The sequence below is a fragment of the Zootermopsis nevadensis genome, unplaced genomic scaffold (assembly GCF_977971745.1).
Source record: "Zootermopsis nevadensis isolate Lab colony 2312 unplaced genomic scaffold, Znev_1.0 Znev_ptg000016l, whole genome shotgun sequence".
NCBI lineage: Eukaryota > Metazoa > Arthropoda > Insecta > Blattodea > Termopsidae > Zootermopsis > Zootermopsis nevadensis.
In genome coordinates, this window is record NW_028259148.1 from 2,285,377 (window position 1) to 2,304,667 (window position 19,291).

Below are 19,291 nucleotides of genomic sequence, written 5' to 3' on the forward strand. Positions count from 1 at the left end.
TTAACCACAGGTTAATCAAAACCATTGTGAAAAAAGGAGATTCACGAACTGTGATACTGAACGATTTGTCGTTATTTAAATAAGTTATTTGAGTTTGGTGTTTGCTTGGCAGCAATGCAAACTAGCCCGTCAGCCACAGGCCAAAACCATCCATAAGATTCCACTCGGGATCTGCACATGTCTTCGGTGCTCGAGAGGACGTCGAAATATGTGTCTCTGCGCAACTGCAAAGCCGATTCCATTTAGCTCTGTTTCCCGTTTGCTTCGCCACAAAGCCAAGCGAATTATCGGCGAAAAAACTTAACCGATAAAACACTCTATATCCCGGTTTTGAAAATAAAAAAAAATTAAAAGTCTGGATTTTCAACCCTAAAAGACGTTGAGCCCTTTACAGTTCAGTAGTAACTATATATACCACCTGGTTTAACGATCGGTAACTGCGCAGTCTGCATGGTTTTCCCATGATTCAATTCGTAAACATGGATTAGCTTACTGAACATCATTAATCAGTTGATCTTTGTAACCTTAACGTCATGTGTTTTCTTCGCGGTACGGTCTACAAATTAAAATAATATTGACACGATCTTCGGCTTACTGCAAGCTTCTCATGCAGCCCTCCCGACTTAAATTAATCAAAATTTACCACCCCTTAACGCCGTCAAAATTTACCCCCCCCCCCCTCAGTAGGAACTTCTAAATTATGTAGTAAACTTCCAAATTAATAGCCTCAGCTTTCTCTAATACAAAATTTCAAAATTCCGTCTTTTATGCCAATCATCACACTAACGCCTTCACTCTTACTTTATCCTTAACAGAAGGACGAGCGGGCATTGCCTGGGGACCTTCTAGCTATAAGATGCTCTTTCTCCCCCACAGATATCGAAATGTCTCTCACTTCTCCCCCACCAATTTCCTCTTTCTCTCTGTCTCTCTTCGGCTTCAAAGGGTTAGAATTCTACACGGCTGTAGTTTAATTATTTATTGTCGTCTGCGCTGAATCCATCGCGTCGAAAGATAAGACGATTTATCAATAGGAAAAGATATAGAAATACGTAAGGAAATTGCAGTAGTTTAATTTAAGATACCTTCATCAAATATCACGGTTTACAGATCTGTAGACTTCATAATTGTATCAAAAATGATACAGTTTTAAGATGCAGTGTAATGTACAAAAGACGGGGGTCACCTCTGTGCTTCCTCTACCTGTGTGAGGTCACGTAAACCTCCTCCGCATCCTCCAAGAGGCGAATGGACCGAGTTTTCTACTTTCCTCAATTTCCTCATTCCACGAAAATCTCTTTCAGCTCCCACAAAAGACAATTCCACCTCCTTCCGAAATAGAAGTCGTCGGATCTCTGTCCCATCTCCTTCTGCTGGATACTTAATTAAGAAAAGACAATTATTAAAACTGGAGCTTTGCAGACAGGAAACTCCGTACCACTGTAACAGGCGACTCAAGGCTTGAATTTTAATATGCGTACAAAGCTTACAGTTTAAGTCTGCAACAAAAGATATTCTCAGTTCCGCAATGCTAGGACCTCTCTTCCCGTGAACTTGAATGTGTGGTTCAAAAATATACCATCATCCGTGAACAAGTTATTTTGTATAAAAAAAAATAATAGCACGAGGTTCATTGCGTACAAATTTATTAACATACAAAATTAATTGGAGATAATAACAGAATTATTAAACACATGACAAAACCTGAAGAATATTTGTATTACGCCACTTGTACCTCGCAAAATGTTTATTATTTTCTGTTATTCTTTGGTTCTCGTTGGACTTCTTTATATGTCGCGTTATGTTTTCATTTTAACTTCAAATTTGATTGAAACTGGAAATGAACGACGTCCTGTCCTACTATTTTCTGCTTAGATTCATCACTCTCGAGTGAATTTTTATTCCATTGCATCAAAAAGTTGCCTCTCACGACTGTCACAGTTTAAAATCTCTCAACTTTCCAGAATTGATCCAAACAATATGTTGCTTAAATTGGCATACAGCATACAAATACTTCATTTTCTTTCTGTATTGAATTAAAAATATTGTTCAATATCAGAGCTCAAAACGCGACGGTTCTAGTAAAAACTTCAGCTAGAGGTGAATTCGTCGTCTCCTAAACGTTAGGCTACAACACACAAAGTGCTAAAGACAGGCAAAAAGCATGGCGTATTCGTGACGTCATAACTATATGAAAATGACAGTCATGCTGATAGTAGGATTTGAGGTTTCCATGGTGGTCAGTCCGAAGATGGCTGTCTTCATGGTTGTTGTCCCCGTGTAGTGTGATAGAAGTTTACCAACGTTTCAGATCGTCCTGATGATGGAGGCAGCATGGACCTCCGAAACGTGCTGGTAAACTTCTACCTGATTACATGACATACCCAAGAAGACAGCCTCCTTACGATTCTAAAAGTAACTCAAAACGCATTTATCCTCAATAAATTAAACAATTTAATAAAAATACAAGTAAAATTACCTTTATCAATGAAACGAATATTATAACACAAACAGAACGTTCACGTCTTGCCCATATCCCGAAGGAAATTTCAAAAAATCGCATTTACAAAAATTATGAATAAATTAAAATATATGTTTCGCCTAAAATGTGCCTGGAACTGTCTAAAGATGTTCAGACAAATTCAGTACGAAGTAGAAGCCATGTATTCGCCACACTATAAGCACATAAATGGAGCGGAGGTAATCTTCTACAGGAGTGATCTTATATATCACCGCATGATACTACGAGCAGAGCAAAGGAATCATTTTAGAGGTTAATATTCATATAAGCCAGTGCTCTTACGTGTTCAAGGGACACTTACAACTTTCCACTTATTTCAAAATCTTCTCTCTTTTCTTTGCTTAACTCGCGTAGTCCCATTTCTCCGACATTCTTATCCAGCCTCCTTCCCATTCGGTCTGCACCCCCGCCAGCAAACATTTTCATTACAGAAAAAATCCCATTTATCTCTTTAAAAGGTTTTCCAAGGTACGGAGTGAGGGGGGGAGGAGGAGGTCTCAAGTACGAAAGAGAGGGGAAAAGACGAATAAAAAATTAGATGGAACTTGTGTTTTAAAAACCCTACCAAGTAATTCTCAAATTGCAACGTAATTTCTTTCGCTTACTACCTACATACTTCGGTAAAAATAAAAAAAAATTCTGAAATATTTAATATGTTTTACATAATTTTAATAAAAAAGTTAACGTGCCTGTTCCGATCACTACATTTAATTTCAAAATAACTGAACAGATTATCCTAAAAGACACATACATCAGAATTGCGTACACATATTTTTGGGACATTCTGTACACATCCTAAAGAATTCATTAGTTTGTTAACATTTCTAATAATTTTTTGTATGTTACTCCGTATGCAAACAAACATTTCTACCGACCTCAGCAGGTCTCCAGTATGATGATAAAATGGACATAATATCTAATTCAGATCAACCCTTTAAAACACGTGTATTGCCTACTTAAGTCAGTAACTATGCATTTTGTATTAATAACTTTCGTATGAATTTCACAGTAAACAGCGATTATTTCCTTAAACAGCGTTAACCAGTTGTCTTTTGTAATGGTGAAGTGTAGTGTTTTCTTCGCGGTACGGACTCACTGTTTAAACATTATGTACGCAATGCGTGTCTCATTACAAACAGCGATTATTTCCTTAAACAGCGTTAACCAGTTGTCTTTTGTAATGGTGAAGTGCAGTGTTTTCTTCGCGGTACGGACTCACTGTTTAAACATTATGTACGCAATGCGTGTCTCATTATAAACAGCGATTATTTTCTTAAACAGCGTTAACCAGTTGTCTTTTGTAATGGTGAAGTGTAGTGTTTTCTTCGCGGTACGGACTCACTGTTTAAACATTATGTACGCAATGCGTGTCTCATTATAAACATCGATTATTTCCTTAAACAGCGTTAACCAGTTGTCTTTTGTAATGGTGAAGTGTAGTGTTTTCTTCGCGGTACGGACTCACTGTTTAAACATTATGTACGCAATGCGTGTCTCATTATAAACAGCGATTATTTCCTTAAACAGCGTTAACCAGTTGTATTTTGTAATGATGAAGTGTAGTGTTTTCTTCGCGGTACGGACTGTATTCTTAAATATTATTTAGACGAACTAAGACTTCAAGGACAAATAAGATATCTTTTTAAATGTCTATTTTTCGCTTCTGTGGACCAAAATACGCTCTGAGACACACAAGAAGCTGGAATGATTGCACCGTCGCAATTAATTTACGTAATGTTCCTCATTAGGACGAGTCGCTTTTTAGTGACACGATACTAACACAAACTTCGGTTACGTGCGTGAAGGGAGCAATACGAAACCCTGTAACTAATTCTGAGACAGACTAAAGAACGCAGACTGAGGGTGTTTGAGAAGAGGGTTCTGAAGAGATTTGTTTGGATCTAAGAGTGACGAAGTGACAGGAGTCTGGAAAAAAAAAAATTACATAACCAGTAACATACAAAATACAGTCAAAAACTTGAAGGGAAGAGATCGCTTGGAAGACATAGGTTGGCGGACGTGGGGAAATTATATTAAAACAGATCTTGCAAATATGGGGTTGAGGGTGTGAAGTAGATACGAACCAGCGGCGAGATGTTCTAAAGACGGTAGTCAGCGTTTTGGTACCATAAAAGGCTGTCGGTTTTTCAATAAATATTATGCGCCATGGTTGTATGAACTTACTTTCCAAGATTTATATAATTCTGCAAACGTCCACCGTTCCTCATTTTCCCTCCATGTTTTGTAACCACAATTAACTGTTTACCTTCCACTTCCATCGTTTGTAGATACAGACAGACATTTATCTGAAATAACGAAACAAATCCTGTTTTAAAGCTTGCGGGACAATGATTGAAGCTACAAACACAGTCTGTCATTAGGTTGATATTGTTGCAATTATGAGCTAAACTAATCAGAGAGGATATTTCATCAATTGTAATAACTGTGAGTGTCACGCAGATGAAGAGAACCAGGTTATTAGCTCCAGCTAGTCTGTGCAGCTTATCTGTGTACATTATACAAAAAAAAACCTCAGTACACGATTTTACAAAGGTTATAACACAATTGCATTGCCAGTAACGATTGCTGTCAACGAATGAAGTATGATTTATCTGCTTTGTTAAATTTTCTCCGCTTAAATTTTATATTAGCCATAATACTTTTTAAAAAAAAAACAGTGGTGGAAATGTAACAGTTCGGGTGAACTTTATGGTGTATGTCGTTAAGCGTATTAAAATTTTATTGGCAATTCTGACATGTTGGATCAGTTCAATATATCAGATATCATGATCCCGTAACACGTTGGCATTAGAGTTAACATAATGTCAATTGAATTGACTGACACATTTAAGGATACACTGAAAAAAAACAAGAACCCCGAAATGGTTTAAGCCTCTCGAAATGGCTAATTGCTGGAAACCCTAAGGATATATTGCACGTAATTACTTCTGTCAAGTACTGCCTTCACTTTAGCATAGAAATGGTCTCTTTCAAGTATTAAAAAATTTACGTACAGTGACATTTGCTACTGTCTGGCTAATAGTGCACTATCAGGGGGCTATAACTGGGGGAATATATAAGAAATGTTTTACTACATAGCAAAATAACGAGGTAATATTATTTAATTTTGTTTAAATTTTAGGACACTCTACACCAGACGACACCTTCATGCTTTATTCCTTACCTTTTTCAAAGGCAAGATTAATTTTCATTCCATTACGGACAGTATTATTTGGTATTCGTGGTATTTGTAAGGCAAATATATAAAATATTTTTTCGAGCCTAGTATAAGCATCTTTTCGTGAGTAACGGAAACTACATATTCCATATTTTAGTACAGTTTATTCGAAGAAATATCCAGGGGATTAACAAGTAATTTCGCTACTTTACAGAAGAATCTTTTCATCACAGAAGACCATAATATGGTTAATTTCGTTCCTTAAAATCCATGATCTGTTATTGCACGGGTGATCTTCGTCATACCCGCGTTTTATATGTATTCGCAGCACGAACACAACCCCCGCGTATAACGAGATTCACCTGTGTAACAAATAAAATACAACAATTATTTATTTTAATCCGTCTGATCACAATATTTAAAATTTCTTATAATTAAGATAATAAAATATCATTGATGTTCCTATAATTTATATATTTTGCATTTTATTCTCTAAATTCTTTTATAAATTCTTTCAAATTCTTTAGTGTTTCTTTCAATCATTTACTTACAGGCCGATATGTACATCTAATAGCATTTAAGAAAAACAACACCTTCGCCCAAAAACGGAAAAACAAACGTAATGAAACATCACCAAAAAAACTACAGAAATCATAATTGAGTTTTAAGTTCTTAGATATATTTTACACCTGATGATGGTTTTATAAAAACCGAAACATGTTGTGTAAATATTCCGAAATGTAAATCGATCAATCGATATGGAACATCAATGATATTTTATTATCTTAATTATAAGAAATTTTAAATATTGTGATCAGACGGATTAAAATAAATAATTGTTATAATATTCACAATATGACGCAATTATAAATAAAATACAACTATACCTTATTAACATTTTCGTCAACTTATTGAAAATGCAGCCAAATTGTTCTTGCATAACATTGCTAAGTGTGTGTAAAGTATTTCTGTGGGCACACTGCGATTCGTTCACAACCTATGAGCGGGTTGTTCACTGCCTTAGACCGACATATATACAGTAACATAGACCTCAAGAGGGTCACAAAGGGTAGTTTGTTGTTAACGAGCAGCTGTCACCACAGATATCCCGAACGTAACCGTAAGAGAACCCAATTTTGATGCAAGGTTAGGTTCAACACGATTAGCATAATTTACTGCCCCTCCCCAAAGCTTCACATACAAAACACAGCCGACAACAAATGACTGAAGGCAGTAGCGAGTTATTTGCAACAACAAACCTGTCGGTTACATTACGTTACGTCAATTTAAATGTGATTTAGTTCACTAAATTTACAAACACAAGTCACTGCGAGACAGGCAGCTGGTGATGGAATGAGTGTCCTCTCCATACCCACTGGATACGAAGATGGCGAGGTTCTAATGTCGGTCTGGACTCATAGGCTTCAAAGAAAACGGAGATCGAACCCCGGTTTCCCAATCCGTAGCCAGAAACTGACCGACCGAACGACCAAGGCTCAATTCCAATTTGGTGTTACGGACACATGAGATATTATGTAGTGAGGCTGGCTAGATATTTCTCTCCTAGTTGCAATTGTACTGGAGTGTACCTCGTCTGGTCACGACTGTAACCTGCTGATGATGATAAGTCCAACCAACCATCTTCTCAATTTCCCGTTCCCTCTCATTCTAATCCAGACCAGAGAACTGTAGGATCTACTTGCCAGCATAGCACAGCCCAACTCACAAACACGCCTCCTTCTCATAATCTGTCACGTGAGGAACTCTAGCAGACACGACGATGAGAGAGACAGCTCACCTGCTGAACCAGACATCCACATGACCACTACCACGTACACTTTTCCCAAAATTAATCGCTGTCACAAACCTTTAGACAATGACTTCGTAATTCTAGTCGCCCTTCAAACGAAACAAATCAAACAGAAATCAAGAACACTGCAGCCAATAAATCCCAGGGAATCAGATGAAGCAGTATTTCAGAGATTTTCACAGGACGACACTCTCATCCAATCCTTGTCGGAAATAAAAAGCCTCTGAATTAAAGAGGGATTCGTGTACCAGCGCAGAAATTGCACAGACAGCGAAGAATTATCGAAATAAAGTAATTTTAGCTTGAATTCATTACATCGTCGCTAACGAACGCACATTTATGTTCGTAACAAAGTGTGGTATAATAATTATTTAAGGTAAATCTACAGTTGTTAGTGTCATTAATTAAGATAATCGTGGTATGACGTAATGGAAATGAGCTTGACGCTCTGACAGCCTTCCACTAACTGCAAAGTCCGAAGTGCAGATCGGATAGGAGACGGAATGAACCTCAGAGGCAACCCAACATAAAAATAAATTTTCCCTACCGGGAACATTACTTATAGCAGAATTTGTCCCGTCAGATATAATGATGATAACACTAACATGTAACGCATGGCAGTATTAATCAGAGATGTTCAAAAACAGAACATTTCAGCGCCGAAATAAATAATAATAACCTAAAAAAATATAAACGTATAAGGGAATAGAAATGCTTTGAGTTATCTGAAACACCCACAGGATTCATTCAAATGCTGATGTCGCCCTTATATCTGGAAAAATATGTTTTACGACCGAAAATATGTTAACTGCTAAATAAAGCTGCTTTCGGAATACCACTGTCGAGCGAACAGACCTTTGTTTCAATTCTGTGAACACTGTTAATATTTTAATGTTTGTGTCTATCGTGAGAGGTAAACAGCTGATGCTTTGAAGAACATTTCATCAAAATTTCGTCCAAAAGCTCTCTAACGTTAACGCAACAGAATAACCCCAAACAAACACGAGATATTTACGTATTGTCACGGAAATATGTGGGCATATAACTGCTTGTATTCACGATTCCACGAAATGTATTTGTGACAAAACTCTATCTCTGTGTGTCGTCTCCTGTAAATATCGAGCACGTTCAGCAACAAAGTATAAAAGTAAACGTGAGACGCACAAAACACACAGACAGGTCGTAGATACAATGGACTATGATATTTCATTCTACGAATTGCATTTATATGCTTCAAGTGGCATTACGATATTCTCCGGAATCAGACAGAGGCAAATTCATACCTTTATGTCCCGTTAATTTAAACGGGCAGTTCTCCTATCAATATTAAAAATAATTAATCGAGTCTATTATTTTCATCGTGCTGACTCTAAAACCGTAAATAAATAACATACAGAAGAACAAATACATTAAATACATCAAAATTTCTTTTGCTATTAATATATCACTACGTTAAATAATGCATAAATTAAAATAAATAACAGAATACACATTACTGTGTTCACAATTCTCACAGCTGGCCCCCATCTTCAGCCAGTCGAATCGAACCTACGCCCTCCAATCTTACGATCCATTTATTATTGTCCTCTCATTAATAACGAAAACTTTCAATTTTTCTCTTTAATCAGGGGTCTTCAGCCGCGCTACATGCCCCGCCAATCTCATACTCCTTGAAAGATTACCATAAAAATATGCATTTCTCCAGCCCCAGGGCTAGACTCACTTCGGCCCTGAAGATGGAGACAGTATTTCACCCCGAAACGTTGATTACTACCTACGAGTCTGCACGACGTCACAACGTAGGAGAGTAACATCGCCGTTGACCTTGAAACTTGCAATCTGGTGATTACTGGGGAGTAACAGGAGAAAACAGCTAACTGATTTTACTCAACTTGGAAAGTGTTCTACAGCCGAGCGTTGATGAAGCTTCTCGCTTGGGAAGGAACTTTATATACCAGGGATCTTTTATCGAAGGAAGCCTTCCTAAGGAACCTCACTTCACCAATAAAATGAACCCGGTATTTTTTAACTCGGTTCCCTTCAGATGGAAAAACCAATAAGAAGAAAGGAGATGTCACTCCGAATCCGAACAGCACTCACTGAAATGCAGTGAGGAAAATCACGATATGGCAATTCGTACGCTACGCCTCGGTGAATAGAAATTGTATTCATTAATGGACTGAACAGAAATTATGGCATTCCTTACTTCTAATATCATTCATCTTATAAAAGCTCCTACATCCGCTTGGAAATAGGTCCATTTAGAGAAACCTTCTACAGGTATCTTTAATGGGAAATGAAAAAAAAAACTTTAATTTTTAAGCTGGCACAACATTTAGCGCACTACAAAATCAAACACTAAAAACAAATTTTAATATTTAATACCAGAATACTTCTTTAAAATTAAATAAAATAAATATTCACTCACCGGACCAGTATGGAAAACGTGGCAAGTGTCCTGAAATGAGAAATAAATTCATTGATTTATCTGATAATATGCTGAAATACTGGAACAATCATTACTGGTATTAGCGCCCCGAATTCATGGCATCCTCTAATAACATAACATAAAACGCGTGGAATATTAATACGAAGCATTAAGATACAACAGAAAATTATGTTCGCTCACAGCTCGAGGACGGATTCGTTTAATAATACTGCATTACCACACAATCCGAGCATGACATGTCGAATAACTTACCAATAATATACAGTGTGTTCATTGATAAAGTTAAAGGCAACTGTCACTTCCTGGCTCCCGGCAGAAACTGCATGACTCACCGCCAAGTGCTACTAGGTCATCCCGATACGAGTCAATTATCTCTCCATAAAATAACAAAATCAATTTAACCTTTATTTATGAGAGTTTCTACCGGGGAACCGGGAAGTGGCATTTGCGTTCAACTTTATCAATAAACATTCTGAAAATAAAATGACATCTGCTGAAATATTGTGAAGTTAAGGGGAGATGCAGTTGGTACAACTGTCATCAGAGTTTTTTATTTAGTGTTCTGTCTGACGACAGGTCCATATGAACAGGATCCTTCCATCCTTTTCTCGGACTGGGACCTGTTCATATACGTTCTTGGCAGATGATCCAGAAGTGGTTTGCCATTGCCTTCTTCTGTGTGTGAATGGAGTAATTGTTGGGATACCACGGAGGAAAACTCCGTGTTGCCTAGACCACGGCCTTGCCCAACACAAGTTATAAATTCGGGCACCGCCGGGAATCGAACACTAGACCCCCAGGATTACAAGGCCAGCGTTCTAACCGCTAGATCACCGTGGCTAACTATCATTAGAATACGTACTGAAAAATAATCGTCATTCAGATAGTCATAAAAGAATTATATTTTTATAAGAGATGCTGAAAATTGTAGCCCTATGACAGTCGATTTCCGGTTAATCGGCGTATCATACAGCAACATTTAAAAAACACAGTTTCAACAACAATACAAAAAAGTGAGTCAATTATCCGGTCACTTGTCGATTATTACCTACTAAACTCACTACGATGGTTCTAAATCACCTAAATTATCTATCCATCGCCAAGAATTGTTGCCACTGAAGTCGGCTTGACTTACTAAATGCACTTCCGGTACGACTCTGGCCAGGTGTTTACTCCACGATCTTCAGATGTTTAGACTTTCCACTGAAATGTAAATAAAGTAAAAGGCGGTGAACAAAAATAAAACGGAAAGCGAGACAGTTGGAACACGGCCAGAGACAGAGATTGCAACACGAAAATAAAAAGTCGAACTGAATCACAACAATAAGTCACACGAAGGTTTAAATAAAAATTATCAGTTGTTTATAAACCTTACTGCAAACGTAGTTAGAATCTTCGTCATTGGTTCATGTTATCTTACGTCTGATAATCGCTGATGAAACTAAGATACTAGGACAATGATAAATTTTCCCCCCTGTTATTAAAATTAAGTCAAGAACTTGTACTGAAATCTGAGAACCATCTAATATCTCAGCTTTGATACTTGATTATTTTTAATACAACTTAAACAAAAAACTGGTGATTAACAAATAACAAATTATTTGGTTCTTTTATAAAATCTGTAAATGTAAAATACCAAAGTAGATTCAACTGCAGATGCATATAAAATTAGGAATCTCCCATTCCTGCTAATTATCTGCTGAACTACGTTTGTAAAAAAAAAAAAAGCACCACGCATAATACGAGGTGCGATCGGAAAGTTTCAAGACTGCGCCTATAAAAACCCGTACACTTATCTCAGGTATTAAATTCATCCATCACCCTCGAAGTAGTTCCCCTGGGAGTGAACACAACGATCCCAGCGCCGCTGCCAAGCCTGGAAGCATCCCTGGAAATCTTTCTTTGTCAGCCTGTCAAGCACCATCTGCGATTCTGCCTGAATCTCTTATATCGTCTCAAATCTCCTTCCCTTTAGCACAAAGATCTTGCAAGAACCGACCCCAACTTCCTTTCTAAGGTTTCCTCTTCCCAAAGATAAAAATTCAGCTAAAGGGAAGGAGATTTGAGACGATAGAAGAGATTCAGGCAGAATCGCAGATGGTGCTTGACAGGCTGACAAAGAAAGATTTCCAGGGATGCTTCCAGGCTTGGCAGCGGCGCTGGGATCGTTGTGTTCACTCCCAGGGGAACTACTTCGAGGGTGATGGATGAATTTAATACCTGAGATAAGTGTACGGGTTTTTATACGCGCAGTCTAGAAACTTTCCGATCGCACCTCGTATATGACGATACGGTATCCATCGTGGTTGAATAATAATCTCATTGCTGTACATAGACAATCAGAGTAAATATATAAGTCATACGTAAGATTAAGTTACAAGGGAAAACGTATCCACAGCAAGACACCAGCATTAATTAGGCTTACGCTAAAAATTAATTAGAGCTGTTAATATCAATTTTAATTCAATTCATCTATTGTTAATTACCATCTGATATTTGTGAATAATTTTTACAACTTTGAGGCTTACGATATTTGGCACGTACTACAAAACAAAATGGCTGTGCACCTTCAGATAATTTTCGAAAACACTGTAAGGGGAGGAAACTACTTGTAGTTACTAACAGAGACCTCTAACGTGTGCCAAGTAGACATAAACGACTTTGCCGTGGTCTGGATAAGCCGTAGTAATAACATTAGGTGGCTGGTGTATGGATTACAGCGAGGGTTGGAGAGGAGGGAGACAAGAATGCTATCTTAATGAGATACACGTTACAATATCAGCACAGTACTTGACACAACGGTGATATTAAGACAAGGAAACTCCTAATATGGTAAAGTTGCGTCATATTGTGATATAATAAGTATATATTAAATCTTGTCCGTCTAATCACAATAAATTCTTATTCAATATTAAAATATTAGCATAATGTATGAAAATTTTATTTGAATTATTTATCGTTTTGAAGCTTTATATAATTATATACACCTGAGGATGGTCCTTTTAGCAACTGAAACATGTCGTGAAACATGAAAAATGATGGTCTAATGTAAATCGAATATTTCGATAAAGAACATCATTTAATATTTTAAATATTTTAAAATGTTAATTATTGTAAAATTAAATATTTAATAAGAATTTATTGTGATTAGACGGACAAGATTTAATATATACTTAAGGAAACTCCTGGCAAACAGCAATTTCAAGTAACAAACATTTTCATTTTGGAAGCAACGGAGGTTTACGCAGTCGGGAGTTCTCCAAAATGACACCTACAATGTATACTACGTTCTGTGCAGTGGACAATCTAAGCTTTATTTGAAATCGAGAGAAAAGGACTCAAGTCGAGATTTACGAATTACGAAGTTCTGGGATGTGACGCCGTGTAGATTATTAGTTTGATACCAACGTTCCGGAGAAATTAATCTACGGAACATAACCCTAAACTCACACGAAGACACATAACTGTATAGATTAACTGTAGCGAGAAATTACATTTTCAAGAATTATGGAATGGAAAACAAAAAAAAATAAACAATTATACAGACTTGTTCAATTTTATCAGTCTAATCACAATGAAATATTATTATTAAATATTAAAATATTACAACTAACATTTAAATATTTAAAATATATTAAAATGATGCTCTAATTTAAATCGAACATTTCGATAGAGACCATCATTTTAATATATTTTAAATATTTAAATGTTAATTATAATATTTTAATATTTAATAATAATATTTTATTGTGATTAGACTGATAAAATTGAACAAGTATATATTCAACACAATATGACGCAACATTATCATCTCAATTATACAGACTTTGATGGTAAACGCCATGACAGGTAAGCTAACAAGATAAACGAACTCACGTTTGAAGAATAGACGAAGAATAATTTGAATAAGACAGTAATCTGAAACGTCCAACAGAGAGACCAGGATCACGATGGAAACAAGTTAGGAAAGGATGTAGAGGTTAATAGAACAAATCTGAGATGGACGGCGAGCTGTACAAAGGCTGTGTTAGATGGAGTGGTTTGGGTTTCATAAGACACACGAAAAGTGCAAACGTCTTGGAAAGAAAAAGAAATTTGTACTTACGAATTTATAACTGCGTGTGCACACACACACACACACAGCGTGTAAAGTGCGTTGCTCAGAAGGCTTAAATGCCTCAAATGTATCATCTAAGATGGCAAAGGAATGTGTTTCTGCCTCAGTTACAACTGAACGTTTCCGTAGCAGATTACGTGGGGGGTTACAGTAGCGACGCGGTGGTAACAACATGTACTAGGCACAGTGAACTAATGAGGCCTCATGGGAGCTAATTTGTGATGCGAATTTTAGTTCAACAAGAAAGGAAGTGAGAATATAAAAGAGACGTACAACGAGAGTACAGAATAGCCTGTGGCTTCTGTTTTTGACATATCAGATATGATGAAATCGAAATTTTTTACGTTCAACGTCAAGACGTCTTCGGAAACCAGGGGTAAAAACATTTGTTCCAGGCACTCACTCCTCTGGTTCTGAAATTTATATTTAGCATTTAGCCTTTATGTTGCTTATAATTTAATAATATACAATGTTTCGAGTGTATCCAAAAGTGAAATTATGACAGTGTTAAAAATTCACACAAATTTTGTTTCCAAGATTTTAAATAGCTACGTATTGCAGTTGATACAAACAAACGTTCTATGTTTCTCTGGGTTTTAACGCCGTGTAGACTCGTCAGTATATCCCAAGTTTCGAAAAATGTATGTACCCATCGTCAGAAATAAATATGGGGGCAGCCCTGAAGATGGAGGCAGTATGTTTCTCCGAAGCACTCGAATCTGATCAGAATAATATATAGTCATTACCCTCAGCGCTGTGAAGACTTCAAATTAAGCAAATTCTGGTTAGTTTAATTGTTTTAATATACGTACTTGTTAGGAATTGTTATGATCGCCATATGTTTTTAACTGGAGGACTGGCTGACAGACAATGAAATAGGCTTCTTATGCATCAAAGATGCTGAATAAAATAAAGTTTTGAAAGACTTCGGGTTCTCGCGGCTACTAATATAATTATAGCTTTCTACCAGAGTACACAGTTGCAAGATTCCACAAGACATTCATCTTCAACAGAAAATTTTATCTCTATATTACAAAAACGTAAAACAATCTTACGAATTTCAGCTTTAAATTCGTGAGTTGTACTATGACAGCATCAATAAGGATAAAATAGTGTAGTTGCGTCATATTGTGATTTATTAAATTAAAATTAAATTATTCAGTAATAAACCTTGATCGGATACGGTAATACTTCTGGATCACCTCCAGACACAACTGTGTTGTCTACTATTTCATCTCTGACCGATGTAAACATCAAAAGCATCACTTCAAACAATAAAGTTGATCCATTATATGAAAATATCTGGACACGACCTCCAAAAAACTACACTACGAAAATTTGTAAAAAAATTTAATTGAGTTTTAAATTTAATATAATTTTACACCTGATGATGGTTTAATAAAACCGAAACATGTTGTAACTGTTCCAATTGTAAATCGATTATTCGATATGGAACACAGAATGATATTTTAATTATTTTAATTATCTTATATTAAATACATTGTGATTTGACGGAATAACCAAATAATTTAATTTTAATCAATAAGGATTTCAAACACGGAATACAGTGGCTAAGACATAAAATTTGAACCTGAATATATATAATTTATGCCCCAATTTATGCACCTTAGAAATTTTGAAATTTTATCACACGAAATCAGTTTCTGTTTTTCAAGCTGAAGTTTTAAATTATTTAAGTCCCTTCTTTGTCTGGAACATTGTCCCTATTTTGCAAACACCCGGCGATAGTAACACTGGTGGTCTGAGGGCTTAAGGTTTAAAACCACTGCGTTAAATGCGAGAGAAGGTGACTGCACTCCCACCAAGGCTGAAGTTACAAAAGGCAACAAAACTTCAAGCAGAGTTGATGGGTTCTACGAAAAAACCAGGAGCAAAGCTTTCAGAGCGCGTCCTTAAATTATCCGGGCGGTTTGCTTTGGGAGTGCACAACATTACAACTGGCTTCTCAGTCGGAGACCAAGACTTCCCTTGAAACGAGATGCCCTGCGTTAACAAACTTTTGTAATTATTTACTAAAACACAGCCAACTATGCTCAAACCTCGCATTTGTTCCTATCACACGATTTACAAAAGAAAACGAGCAGCCTAGTAGTCAAGGATAAAATATTTGAGAAAGTGCTATTAGAACTTCGTAAATCAGGATGTCTTCGAAAGCTGATAGTCGCTCATTCAGCGTCGTATATGAGTTTCGAAAATTCATATCCCTGAACTGCCCGTAAATGGAAATCTACCATGAGATACGTAAACCCAGTTCAAAACTTCAAAGTACATATCCTATCCGTCGACAATCCCACGCCATAAACATTTTTGCATGTTGCAAATGTTTGAACAAGGAATCATAATTAAACTTGAAAATAAAAATCAGCTTCCACACAGAAATCAATTATTTGAACCCAGCCTGAACCAGTTAAATTCAAGTGATATTTTTATATTGAATTTTCTGAATACCACGTTTAATTTCGGTTTAATATTATTTAAATCTGCCTGTCCTATAGTAAAAGTAAGTGCAATATGCAAACAACATGTGGGTTTCACATGCCCTTGTCAGGAAGATAATATTTTGCATCTACATATGAGTTGAAATTCAAACACAAGTGAGTCAATTGGAAACATTGACAAGTGACTGCAGAGAAATTTAAAAAAAAATCACTACATCACGTCAAATTCTTGCAGTACGCCTAAATCGAATAAAATTCGTTATTAATATGCGAATAACAAAATTCCACAGAAAATTGGACATCAACATTAATATTACATTAAACTACATAAATAACTTGATATTCATAAAATATTAAAATCCACTGAGAATAATCTCCACATCACTTCATAAATACAATCCCGCTTCGATAGTTTTAACAAGTGGGGGAAATTGAATCAGAGTGGTCTGACTCAGCAAACGTACCACGAGTCCCCCCACACAGAGTCGCAGCTTCCAATTTGTGTCTAACTGCATACATAAAATACCATCTCACACCTAGAAATCTAGAGATTAAAATATGCAAATCCATAATCATAACCCGACGCCGTGCAATCTCAGTTACTGGCAGCGTCGTTAAACAAACGGCAAGTAAAATAACACAAGCCTAGGCCTAAATTTACATCTTATTTTATGGGTATGAAACTCGGTCTCACATTCTAAGAAAAAATATTGACGGTACTTAAGAACAGGTGATGAAAATATTAACACCAAATACAGAGGAAGAGAACAGGCCAGCTAACTAACTAACTAACTAACTAACAAATTAAAAGGATCAGTCCTTCAGAAGATAATATTACGCTAAGATAGATTTTTTTTTAAGAATTAAGACGTACCCCCGTCAAGATCTTTTGTGACTATGATAATGAACTTCCGTTTTCTGAAAAATTCGGAGAATTGTTGATTATCTGGGCGACTATCAGCTTCTCGTCCATCGTTGTGGATCATGTATTTAATTGTTTGTGCTCCTGAACGAATGGCCACATTTATTTGTCGAATATAAATGGCTTCTGAAATACAGTTTTGTAGTTTTTGCTGAATTTCGAAATTTGGAGCGAGAGAGGAGTGTGGTGTAATTTATTGTAATGCAGGTCATGCCTTCCATTCACACAGCCAATCCTATTACATCGCACAAGTCAGTAAAGGTGTACCAGACACTAGGAATTGTTGATGGTAACGCAGATAGCTGGTTGAGTGGCAGTAAAAACCCTTGGCTCCAGAGGGCAGAAAGGAGCTGCAGTAATTTGTACGTCGTTAAACTTGCATGACCGGTCATTCTCCACACCTCGAGTCGTAAAGCTGTGTTACTGTAGTAACTGTTACTACGTCAGGTACAAACAGGTACGAGACAAATTGGCCCCGTATTCACAGACTTACACGTTCAGCGATTCGAAACGAACCTGGCATTGGTTTCAGAAACCGGAGTTACTGGGATCCCGCAGTTCGTCAATCTAAAATTTGTACTGCCTCAAGGAAAAGGAATTAGGCTAAAATGTGCAAAGTGTACAACCAAAACATAAAAATTATATCGTCTAATTCCAATTAATTACAAGTGAAGATTTATCTGAGAACCGACAAATTTGCTATAAGACTCTCTGTTCCAAATCCGCTTAAAGTCAAATCAATTTCGAAACTACTAACTAAAGGACTGGCCTGCAATCAGGATTTTCTTAAAATAATCTGTAAGCACTGACATTTCTTGTTACTCATATCAAGGACCCCTCACTTGTAACTACGTTTACATAAATTTAATTAATATTCTACATTCACCCTTAATAAACGTCATAGACTTTTAACAACACGACATTTTCACCATCTTATACGCAACACGTCAGGAACAAACACTGAATTATAATTACAAATTAAAGACTAAAAATGTTACACATTTTCTCTGTTATTAACCAATACGGTCCGGCACAGGGACATTTCTTGTAATCACCAAACGAATCGCTTTATGCATCACACCGCAATTTGTTACCTGCCTACGAAACAACAGTGAGTGTCGCCATCTTTATTCAATACGGTCTCCTAGCAACAATACAAGTCAGAGTGGATGCAACTGAACAGGACAGACGTAAGGATGTTGCATTATATATGCACGGCAGATCCCAGTGAAGTCTCTGTTACATGCTTTTAAAAGTTAATGTCTCGTCGTAACGCATTTCGAATTGTGTGTCTGTCTGTCTGTCTGGCTGTCCATCACCCTTCTAGATGGTATCCTCTCGGAGGACGATCTTCTGTACGTCACTGTTCACACTTTAGAAAACCGCAAATAGAATTATATATAAGACAGTTAAAGAAATCATGTCGAAGCCTCGAGTAAAAAACTGGATAAAGCCAGATCTCTCCGAAGAACCCTTCATGCCGCCTATATTACACCAATCTGAGGAGAGAATAAGATGAAATGACACACAGTAAAGTTGCGAAACTACCCCTTTTGTTTCCTCCTCATACCACCCTCTCGAAAAATTCGTCGTCCTTTTCACATTTTTCTATCTGAAACACCCTCGCCCCCCTCTTCCCAACATATTTCTTGTACCATCCCCCGTTTATCTCGGATCCTTCCAGCAGAGGCTGCAGAAATCCAATGTTCTTACTAACCGCGTCTCACCCCCCTCCCCCCACTTCAAGTGCTCTTTAACCCAAAGTCTCATCTTGATGCTGTCAACCAGTCACACACAATTTACTTCACAATCTCCTCCCCTCCGACCTCCCGCCC

At 36.9% G+C, this 19,291-nt stretch overlaps 1 protein-coding gene across 4 annotated transcripts in view; it reads right to left on the reverse strand.

The window, feature by feature from the left end:
• Window positions 1-19,291, reverse strand: part of Ten-a (Teneurin-a transmembrane protein) — a 582,153-nt gene that overhangs the window by 384,272 nt on the left and 178,590 nt on the right. For all 4 annotated transcript variants that reach the window (XM_087349368.1, XM_087349369.1, XM_087349367.1 and 1 more), the window contains exon 2: window positions 9,938-9,967. The gene's annotated coding sequence lies outside the window, so the exon portion shown is untranslated. The remainder of the gene's footprint in view (window positions 1-9,937; window positions 9,968-19,291) is intronic.